Consider the following 7103-nt stretch of genomic DNA (forward strand, 5'->3'; position numbering starts at 1 on the left):
TTGTCGCCGGTTCAGCTTGACTGCTTCGTTAGGGCTCATCATTTGCATTCAGATTAATTATCTAATTACTGACAAATGTCCGGCGGCCAGCCCGCATTCGGGCTCGTCATCTCGCAGCCTGTAATTATTTTAATCATTTACTTTCATCTGGAGCGTGGCTGCCTTACGCCTGTGTTTAGAGGCCATTCTTAATTACCCTGCCAAGAAGACACTCTGCTTTTTTCGGGGTGTGTGTATGTGTGTGTGGAAGGAGAACACCCCACATGATCCAGAGGGTTTTTTTGTTGTTGTTTTTTTTTCGTTTTTTTTTTTGAAAGCACAGAGGAAGCTGCATGCGACTAACTTGCAGTCATTCCCTCCTCCTCCACTCCATTGTACTTCCGCTCCCTTTTTTCCCCCCCTTTATCGCAAGCTCACACAGGAATGGCCTGTGGGCTTCACTGCTCTGACTGCTAATACGCACACGCATGCACACACTGACTACAAGAGAATCCGCCTGCCTATTTGCGGCACTCATCAGGATGCAAAAGTCTTGCTACTATCTTAAAATGTCCTCCTCTTATGGTAGGAACGTCCAACGCGGGTGGTTTCTAGTAGGTGGGCCATATTCAGAACCAACAACTTTTATTTTTGGCAAGAAAAGTCAACTTAATTGACGGCGTCCTATCTATTTTGACTGGGAAGGGCATTGAAAGATGGACATCCATCTCTACTCTTCATTTTAATTTGATCCAAAAACTGAAAGTCTGCACTCATGATTTACTTTCCCGGTCCTCACAAAATGAAGCGGTGGGCCAGATTTGGCCCCCGGGCCACCACTTTGACACATGTGGTCTATATATATATATATATATATATATATATATATATATATATATATATATATATATATATATATATATATATATATATATATATATATATATATATATATATATATATATATATATATATATATATATATTTTTTTTTGTCACAGCCCCTAAATTATTGTATTCAATTGTTCCAGGTAGTATTATGCAAGTTTACATTTTTCTAAGGAGGGGGCGTGTATTTATTATTATTATTTTTATAGATTGAAGAGATTTATTAAAAAAAATATATATATATTTAAGAAGGCTTTGCGATTGGCTGGCCACCATTTCAGCATGGTTCCCCATCGTTGGCTGGGATAGGCTCCAGCACCCCTCGGATTCATGTGAGGATGAGTTAACTCCCACTTCAGAAACTTTCACTTCAACTTAAATACTTCAAGGTTAGCCTACCCAGTTCAAACCACAGTTAATATGACAAAAGAACATGTTTTTTTGGTCAAAAAACAGTATTAATACTTCCTACTGGACTATATTTTGCAGTTTTTTCTTGCCTTTTTTTCCCCCCAAGTACACTTCTCCCCACGTCCCCCATCGAGTGGGGGTAGGTCAGCCTCTGGACCACTCCATAATGATGCTCTCACTCTCGCCCCGAAGGCAGCGGGGCGCCCTTCTGACTGCTCTGGTTAAGGAGAACCAGAGTGTGAGGGAAAGAGATACAAAGCGCCATAATTGGCCACTTGAATATTCAAGACGCTGGGGATGAAAGTTTTAATGAAAGATGATTATCTACCAGTTTATCACACACACTCTTTCATATTTCATTTTCGTATGTTCCGCGACGCTCGCTTTAGTCCAACTTGGCAGTTGGGCTAAAAAGGCGGGACAGTAGCGGAATGAGGAGAAATGATGCTCTCTTTCATTTTTTAATATAATTATGTTTAATGTGTCACTTTGATCATTTTTGTGTGAAATCATGTAATAGCCTGTCGCAAGAACACACTTAGAATTGTAATCGATAATAACAAAAACGCATGTAGAAAGACAGACTAGAGCCAACTTTGATTGGGGAAAATGTCACGATAACTCTAATATTGTGTCACGGAAAAATGAGCCAAAATGGAGATGCCTTTGACCCAGATGTGGGCAAACTACGGCCCGCGGGCCAAATGCGGCCCGCTAGGCCTTTTAATCCGGCCGGCCGATGTTGTCCAAATATTTTTTTTTTTCCAAGATGGCGCCAGTGGCAGTAGCTCTGTCTACACTTATTTGTTTTTTGTGTGTGTTTTACAGTCCCTCTATCTTTTTTAAATGTCATTTTAATATTTGTTTATACACATTCCTTTTTACCTTACTTTATACTTTTTACTTTAATGATGAGTGATGAGTATGTTAATACTTTAGTCAACTTTTTTCTGTTTATGTTTCATATGTACTGTTAACAGATGCCCTTTTTTTTATATGTATCGTATCTTGTGCTGACCCGGCCCATCTGTCAAATCTTTAAATTCAATGTGTCAATTTGATTTTTGTGTTTTACAGCCCCTCTATTTACTTTCCCCCAGAGCTCCTACATGTTGGCAAACCAGTAAGAAACCAGTAAGACCCTTCTCCAGCTCAGCACGGTGGTCACGAGGCGCTCTCCATGCGGTCTTGACGGACAAAGTATCAGCGTTTAGCCCCATTTGACGTGGAGGGGGGGCTAGAAAGGCAAAAAGCGCAAATGACAATGTGCAAACATTCCCGGCGGCAGCTGCGTTGTGCGTCCGCACGCACCTCCGGACCCCCGTGACCCCCCCAACACACACACACACACGCACCTGCCGCTTTGGTTTGACAGCCACGTAATCCGTGGGCGGCCCCGCTCAATGGGCTCTTGAGAAAAGCCCCTTATGCGTGAAAAAGCTCGCTTTTGTACCCCAACGGTTTTATGGGGCAACATTGAGCGTTATGAGGTTGGGGGGATTTTACATGGGACTCCATAGAAGGCGCTAATCCTTTCAAACATCACACTTTAACCTGCTGTTTTCATATTTATTAGCTGGTTAAAGCGGCCGAGGCAGCTGAGCCGACGGCCACGCCCACTAAAGACGGGAGTAAATCGACGGAGAGTCAAGTGGTGGCGTGGGGATGCGAGGGCAAAGGTCACAGGAGGATGGGGATAGACGTCTGGCAGGCGTCAATGGTGTTTAAGTGGAAGTGAATGTTTCTGAGGTGGGAGTTTAGGCATCGGTCAAAGGCCTCATTTTTCTGTGATACAATATTAGAGTTATTTTGACGTTTTCCCCAATCAAAGTTGGTTTTAGTCCAGGGGTGAGCAAACTTTTGGGCCCGGGGGCCACATTGATTTTAAAAATTTGAGAGATGGGCCGAGTCAGCAAAAGATACGATACATATAAAAAAGTGCATCCGTTAACAGAACATATGAAACATAAACACAAAAAAAGGACTAAAGTATTAACATACTCATCACTCATCATTAAAGTAAAAATTTCGGATGTGGGAGGAAACTGGAGCACCCACAAAAAACCCACTCAAGCCTGGAGAGAACGCCACACTGTGAAAACTGACCTGGAATTGACCCTTGACCCCAGAACTCTAAGGCCAACATCCTAAACACTCGTCCACCACACACAAACACAAAAAAACATTAAAAATTAGGGTTGGAAAACCACAAACAGATATTTTTTTACCCAAAAATAGCTAGCCAAAGCATGCTAATCTGGAGTCTTATCTTCCCTTCCCTTTCTTTCACCACAAAGTCCAAGAGAAGCTCAGGCTGACCCAAACACGCTTCATTTTCACCCCAATAAAAACCAGTTGGGCTCTCCCCATCCCTGCTGTCTAATCTCTGCCATCCCATTGCAAAGTGTGGCCCAGGGCGACGAGGGTCCTGGCTTAATCCCCCGAGTCTCCCGTACTCCTGCGGGATTTGGCAAAAGTGTTACACGTTCACACCGTCTCGAAGCGAAAAGGGATTAATGGCGACGCCATTATGTGCCATGAGAATGAATAACAAACAGCCGTCTGTTTATCCCGCGTTGAAAAGTGGGCTCTTAATTTAACATCTGATGCGTTAAGTCGCCCGCTTGACACTTTTTTGGAGATACACATTCTGGTTTGAAGTTTGAACTTGAAGCTTCTATATCATTATTTTTTATTTCTTATCTAATAATTAATGTTTTGTCGAAAAAAATCTGGACAAATATATATACATATATATATATAATATATTACTTCAATGGCTGCCATTGATCGTGCTAGACGTCCCATTCGAAGTGGAAGGATGGCAGCATTTTTTTAACTTGCTGCAAGACCTCCCACTTCAAATGGATTGGACATCTCCTAATGACAAACTCTTCAATTCACAGGGGGAATTCTGAATAATAACCAAAACGGATTCCAGGCAGCCATATTGGTAGAGTCGACTTTTCCATCCCAATCAATGCATTTCCATTAATATGAATGTAAATCAAAATAAAACAAGAACATATTATTGAAAGTAACGCAACAAAAAAAGTAGTCCCATTCACCATTTCCGTCCATTTGGCCCGAGTCGACAAGTCTTTTCACGCAGTTGATCATAGGCGGCCCCCCGGCCCCCTCGGCTCCACGGCCCGTCGGCCCCCACCCCCGGCCGCGAGTTCCCCCCCGCACCCCCACCGGCACCAGCAGCCACGGCACCTCCTCCACCCCCTTCCTGTCAAAGCTGATTGTTTCCAAGCCAGCAGATTGCTGCGGGCTAACACACTGTCACACCACATCAGGCAGAGGAAAGAAGGGGCCAGGGAGACCATGATAGCTTCTATATGCATGTCGAGCTTGGAAAAAAAAGCTACGTATGCGCACCAGCTCAACACTTGGACACAGCGGGAGCGTGAAATGAGGACTCGTGTCCAAAAGGAGGAGGCCAGAAACACTTCAAACGTCTTTTTTTTTGTGTGTGTTTGTCAAACACCGTCAATGGCGAAAAAGGAATGAGTTAAAAAATAATATTTGTTCTTCCTCTGGCCAAGGTGGACCCTCACACCGATGAGTTTATTACTTCTAGACGTCCGATCCATTTGACGTCTGGACTCGGGTTGGTTCACAAGCCGCTTTAATTTCAACTTGATTTCATGTGGGTCGGACTATTTTAGATATAATATTTCGATTTTTTAAATTTTATAAATGGATTAAAAGAACTGGATTAAAATCCTTGAATATTCATTTTTTATGGATCTTAAACAATGTTTAATAGATCTTTTAAAAATATATATATTTTTAGATTTTACAAAATAATTTTTGAACTAAAAACACAGAAAAATGATTGAAAAATGTACAATTATTGATTTAAAAGGGGGAAATCAGGAAATTTAATATTGAATTAATATTTAAATTATGTATGCCATGTTTGACCAACTGTAGAAATTGATTACAATCTCAAAAAAATGCAACAACAATATAAACGTAGGGTATATTAAATAAATATTGTGTTTTTCTTTTGTTTTACAAGACACTAGTAAAAAAAATCACCTGTTCATTCATTGCATTGTTGCTCCAACTAGTGTCCATTCAAGTACGAGTATATCAACTATAACAGGCTCACAGTACAGTATGTGATCCATTATTGCCCTCTAGTGGATACTACTGGGACATGACTTGTAAAAGCCCTGTGTACATCTTTCTTCTTAACATAAAATGGAAATATTCTTTTAATTTTTCTTTTGTTAAAAAAACAGGGTTTATTTAAATAGTGTGATTAATGTATCTTTATATTTTTAACCCCAAAATATCCACATTTAAAAAAAATAATGCTAAAAAAGAACTAAAAAGTGCTTTCCCTTAACTAAACAAAAGGTCAAATTCCCCTCCAAGTCTACTAACTCAACATTTGCCTTTGACGTCACTAGACGTCCAATCCACTGCAACTGGGATTCCACCAACAAATCCGAATTGAAACCATTTCTATAAGCGAACACACACATTTCTTTTGTCTTCACCGTGAGCCAACCTTGAAATTGTGTTTAGTGTTCAACAAATCCTCACCTCGCCACAAAGTGGGGGACCGATATGCAAATAGGACCCCCAGGTTTTGGCCTCTCCCCTCTACTTGAGATTAAACTCCCCCGAAGATGGCGGTATCTCCGCCAACAGAGAAGCGAGATGATCCGCGCACTCGCCGCAAGGCAAACGGCCTCACGCGGCAATCACACCCTCGACCCAGGCCCGTGTGACCGACCCCCTTCACAAAGCAACTTTTATTTTTGCGGGACAAAAGAGTCATTTGTGAGCTAAAAAGGACATTTTCCCTCAGGCTGGCTTACAGTGTGAGCAGTAGATAGAGCAGAACATCCATAAACATGCTGATTAAAAGCAAAATGGAGGCTGTGTGCTAAATGGAAAGATTAGCACAAACAACACAGGAGCTACTTTCAGATTATATTTATTGACTATCTGTAAAGAGTTCTTTTTATACACAAACTGAATGATTTCCAGGCTTTCAGCACTTTTGGAGGGGCGGACGAGGTTCTGGTGGGGGCGATTTGACGTGAAAATGTGCAAATTTAATAAGTGATATTGTCTGAAGTAGGTGTTTGTTCACAGTGAGATGAGGGCCATAACAAAATACATGAAACGGAAAAAAACGCATTTTTTCGACATTTTAGATTAACGACAACATTTTCAAAGTGCATTTTCAAGGGATTTTTTAAGGGTGGTCACGTTGATAAGGACGGAGACCCCCCAGGGTGGCAGGGTAGAAAAATATATTTTGTAATCTGTGGGTAAGGATTATTAAACTGTGAGGACGGATTAATAATCTGTGGGTATATGTGAATACAATATGGCTACATATTTGGTATGAAAATATATATTTTTTTCTAGCCTAGCACACAGGGGGTTCCGTAGATGTGACATCACAGTGTGCAAATTAACTCATCGGCAACTAATGAGTTAAATTAATGATATGAGTTGGTATGAGGCTTTTATTTTGCTTAGAGTTTATGGCATTGGATATTTGGAGTTGTGGTTAGCTCATATGACGCAGTTTGAATGTCAGTAAAGTTGCAAATATGGCTGCCGCAATTGAGTTTTTGAAAGAAAAAATTCTAAATTTTCCTTATTTTCTTCAATGTTTAATTTAATATATATACATTTTAATGTTTTATATCCAAAAACTAAAAAGGGGAAAAAATCAACAAATGTGATAGTTTTACTTTCAATTAAATTATAAATTACCAAATAAACACCCCTCAAAAAAAAGAAAAAAAAAATATATATATTCTTATTTATTTTAAATCACAAAAAAAA

This window comes from Stigmatopora nigra, chromosome 21, assembly GCF_051989575.1.
Source record: "Stigmatopora nigra isolate UIUO_SnigA chromosome 21, RoL_Snig_1.1, whole genome shotgun sequence".
NCBI classification, from domain to species: Eukaryota; Metazoa; Chordata; class Actinopteri; order Syngnathiformes; family Syngnathidae; genus Stigmatopora; species Stigmatopora nigra.